The sequence below is a fragment of the Pinus tabuliformis genome, chromosome 9 (assembly GCF_031772625.1).
Source record: "Pinus tabuliformis cultivar Carrire ecotype Pingquan chromosome 9, CPIR1, whole genome shotgun sequence".
Classification (NCBI taxonomy): Eukaryota; Viridiplantae; Streptophyta; class Pinopsida; order Pinales; family Pinaceae; genus Pinus; species Pinus tabuliformis.
The window spans coordinates 483,017,008-483,022,085 of record NC_142307.1 but is presented as its reverse complement, the minus strand read 5'-3'; positions in this window follow the sequence as shown (position 1 = coordinate 483,022,085).

Genomic DNA, 5,078 nt, shown 5'->3' with positions numbered 1-5,078 from the left:
GTGAAAAAGGATGACCTTGGGCAGCAAATGTAAAACCCTAGCTCACATGCATTTGAATTTTTTAAACATAATACATATGAATTTTCTATTTCAACTTGATGGCATTTGACACATTTTCACGCTCATGTTATCTTTACAAAGCAAGAACTTCAATGATTTGAGGCTTACCTGAAGAAATTGAGGAGGAAGAAGTCGATCTGTGGCTCACTGGCAAATTTCTGAAGGTGGAAACCCAACGCGTAGCGCGCGGGCTCTGGAGCATAGCGCGCACCCAACGCGTAGCGCCCAACCAATTTTTGCACTGCAGGGACTGCCCTGACGCGTAGCGCGCGCCCAACGCGTAGCGCACAAGCCCTGATGTGTAGCGCGCAGGTGCAGTCACCAAATTCGCCCAGTTTCACACTAAATCGTCTTTCACACTTGCTCTTGGAGTCTTGGAGACAAAAGAATTACAAAATGAGGAGAGAGGGGCTTTTATAAGCTTGATTTAAATTTATTTCCCCTCAAACCCACTTTATAATGTTTATGCAATGACATTTTTTAAAACTAATTGCTGCTGACTTGTGGTTTCCTTTTGTTATGAAATTGGTTGAAATGATGCTTTTTCTTGAAAATTTTTGCAGGGATAGCTTCTGAGGAGTCTTGGCAAAGGAGACCAAGGCTGCATGCCAACTTCTGGAGAGTTTGAATTCTTTACAATTTTTTACAAAAAATGAGAAAATGACCTTGCCTTCAAAAACAGGGTTTTTGAACTCAAGGTAAAAATTAGCTATACAATATGAAATCATTTGAAGCGATGCTTTGCTGGACATCCCTCTAGCCTACTGGGCATTTATTGACCTTAAAAGACATGACCTCAAAAGACAAAATTGGACTAAACCCTAAACCTAGGACCTTGACTTCAAGACAAGACCAATGACCCTGTAAAGAATTTTATTGACTGAAACAAACTGGATCCAGCAATGCCAAGAGGGGAATAAAGACACAAGCTCCTCCATTAGGGTTATGGCATGCCTAATGGAATGCAATAAGATGACACTGATGAGACACCTACTTATGCAAATGCAAAGAGCTTTGATCACTGATGGAGGGCTACTAGACCGACGCTAACAAAATGCATCAACAATCTGATATGGTATGCATAGAGGCGTGAGAAGTGGCCTTCACAACTGAAATATCTGATAATGAGTCTCATCAATGGCGCATAGGATTCTTTCAAAAACCGGAATGGGAACACCCTGCTGAGCTGTCTCACATAGCTAGGCCTGATATATGGTTCATAATGCACTCTTTCCACCTGCATTCTTTTGTTCCACTCCTCACCTACAATCGGTATTCCTGTTTCTTGAGAAATGGTCTCTGGTGTCAAGGTGAAATTTACACCAGCAAGAGTTACCTGACCGCCATGCAAATGCAAAACAAATAATCGAGCCAATTCCTAATGATGCTGAATCTGAGAAATCAATTCGCAATACTGAAAGCATGACTGTTGTTGGAAACATGCCATGGCAAGTGGGTAGGCCTGCAATTGAGTCAAAGAGGTAGGCTCTTCCCTGACATGTCTGCTACCCTTACGAGGCCTCCTTGGTGCATGAAGCTCTGCGGTAGAATCATTGTCTTGTTCATATGATGAATCAGTGTCTGTCATGGTGCTGTAAAGGTGTATGTCAAGTATGTGTTTGGTTGGTTTGAAAATGAGAAATAGGTGTTTGTTTTCAATGCCAAATGTGCCAAAGGGAAATGAGGGATTGTGAGGAATATGAAACAGTGGGAAAAGTGGAGTTTGTCAAGTGAAATTAAGGTGTGTAATAACAATCACTTGACTGTTGGGAATTGGGGATTTAGGGATTTTGCAAATGATATGGGGAAAGGGATAATGATAAGAAATGGTAGTGTTTAGGGATAGGAACAAAAACAAACTGGGGTCAAATGATAGGAATGATTCTAGAATATATGGGAAAAGGAGAGGGACTAGTATAATGATGTGACAGTGAGGGGAAGAAATCATAGGTAGGAAATGATAGTATGACAGTGATTATTCAACATGAAAAAGACTTTTTAAAACACCATTTGAAACCCTAAGGAGCAGCTTCAACAAAAGGATAGAATTTATGTTTTCACCATTCAAACCTTATATTCTTCTCTCCAAATCACAACAAACACCATTTAATAGCAATGGAAAAGGTTCACATGCTTACTTGGATCATAGAAGACTGAGTTGATTTGAATAAATTCAGAAGCAATGATGAAATTTTCGCTTGTTGGCCCTGTGCGCCATGCGCACAACCCAGTGCATTGCGCCTGGTGAGTGCGCCGCGCACATTAAAATTTGCACTGTGAATGGCGGCTCTATGCGCCGCGACCTCCCGGTGCGCTGCGACCTCCCGGTGCGCTACGACCTCCCGGTGCGCCATGACCTCCCGGTGCGCCGTGACCTCCTGGTGTGCTGCGACCTCCCAGTGCGCCGCGCAGCATTCCAACACACAGTCCCGGCCTCAAACACAAAATTCGCTCCTCCACGATTTTTCCTTTGGGTCTTTGACAACCTCTTGTGTGCAAATGACATTTGAATGGTGAAAATATCTTGAATAGTCATGGATTTGATTTTTATTTTGCAAAAACCCACTTTCTTATGTTTGGAATTTGGCACTTTCCACTTTTTAATACAAACTCTGTTTTGGTTCCCATTTTGACTTTTTGACTGAAATGATGAAACTATTGGCAATTTTTTGCAGGGATGATGGCTTTGGATTTCGGAAAAGGATGACCAGGGTTGCACTGAAGAACTGTAGAATTTTGAAAAACCTTAAAAATTACATATTTATTACAAAAAATACATTTGACAATTTCTTCTTCAAAACAAATTTTTGAAGAAGAATCATTCTCAAGCATTATTGATAATGAAAATTTCAGAATGAAAACTTATTGGAGACATCCTCATGGGCCTGATGGCATTATTGGACACCTTGAATACAAAATTAGCAAGACCCTAGACCTAATGACTGAAATGACTCTTTGGTGACCAGAAGACCATCCACAATGACTGTAAAATTGATTTGATGAACTTTGATGATCAGACACAAACCAGCAGGTACATGACATGAGGGAAGTATGGAGACAAGACCCTTCCATCAGAAGATCGATGCTCCTAATGGAATGCAAATGATCGAGCTGAATGAGACACCTAAAATGAAATGCAATAAAAGATGTTTTGATCTCTGACGGAGGGCTGAACAGACCGGCTCTAACAGTGTCGATATGGAGTATGCATAGAGCACACATTGGCAACTACCCGATATGGAGTCTGGACTTAGGCTCACCTTGGCGGTTCCCTGAAATTGAGTTTGGACTATCTAATATTAAGTAGTGATTGATTACTGAAGGTCTTGACATATGAGTTTTGGGCCTGAGAAATTTTGAGAAATAAATTTTGGAACGATTGACGTTTAATTTTTAGCAATGCAGTATACCTAAACTTGAAAAACTCGTGCTTGTCGAGTCAAGGCTAAAAATCGAATAATTTGGAATCAATCACAAGAATCTGCTTTAATCGGAAAGTATCAAGTAAAACTTGCATTGACCACGAGTTAAACTTGGTCAACATGAGTTTGACTCGAAAATATTTAGATCAGATCATTTGGAGAGTGAGCAGATTCTGACTCATGATTAATTGATTGGCGAGTCTTGTTTCACTGCTTGTAACTGAAATTTGAAATGAAAATAGGAGATCTTACAATTGAAACTAATTGTGAATTTTCTAAACTAAAATTGGCCCATCAACATCGTTTCTATTTGCAAATGGGCACGTCAACACAAGAGATTCATTTTAAATCAGGTTCATGGAGAAAATATTTTATGAAAGATGTTTCTTTTATGTCAAGGAAGACATAGTAATCTTTTTTATTAAATTTGAATAACAATAGTATCTACTCTGTATCTCTCATATCTCATTATTTTTATCTCCTATAACTCATATAGAAAGTGGGGTAATAGCGGACATGTAGCATCAAGCTCCACTCCTTTTAATCGAAAGTTCTGCATGCAAACCTTTGTGTCACTTGAACTGCAAAGCCTTCCCTGTAGAGTATGGAGTTAACACCTACCTCTGCATGACAAAATCTACACATACCTTTTGACTTTGTTTTTTCACCTTTGTCCATTCTTTGTTTGGAGTATGGGACAACAAGCTCCACCTACTTTTTTTCCATACCTCTATGTGAGTGTAACTTTGCACATTTTCTTTGCTTCAACCAATATCAAAAGCATTTGTGAGCTTCTTTCAAGGCATGAATACATGGTTCAATTATGGAAATTAGCTAAGTTTCTAAAGAAAAAAATAACAATGGAGTTATCCTTTTCCATTTCAAATATGTTAGGATTCTATTGAGAGTTTTTTAGAGATAATTATTAACTGGCCCTCTACTTTTCCCTTTTCCTTAATATAAACTGCATCTCTTATTACATTTCTAATCAAGAGATTTATATCAAATACTAGATCAAAGGGCCAAGGACTTTTCATAAATGCTTCCTTGTCCAGTAGAAGAATAAATGGTCAACATATCAACTTGGCTCCAATTTCTTGGGAATTAATAATTGTTTTGAAAAATGACTTCTCTTGTTTGAATCTAGAACTATGTTTAAAATTCGAAAATTGAATTTCCTCCAAATTGATCTTGGAAAGGTCCTTATTAAAGGCTTCTCTCTATCTCTTCCACTAGAATGAATGGCTTGTATGTTGAAATGGATAGCAGATTTCCCTTCTAAAAAGCTTGATCATCCCATTGTCACCAAGAGCTCCTCCTTTTCCCCAAAGACCCAAAACAACATTGAGTACTTAATTATGATCCAACCTGACAAATTTTGATTGACACTGCAACTCAAGAGCTATTAAATTTAAAGTGTGCTAATATGACTCGTCATTCTTTCATTGAATAAGTATATTGTTTTTTAATTTGTCATTTGTTCTTGTAATATGTGGTACTGACCTTGTTTCACCTGAAAGGGTTTTTATTCTTGGAATATGACAATGCTAGTAAGATCTAGGCCTTTTGTAGTATTTGTACCCCATGATTATTTTT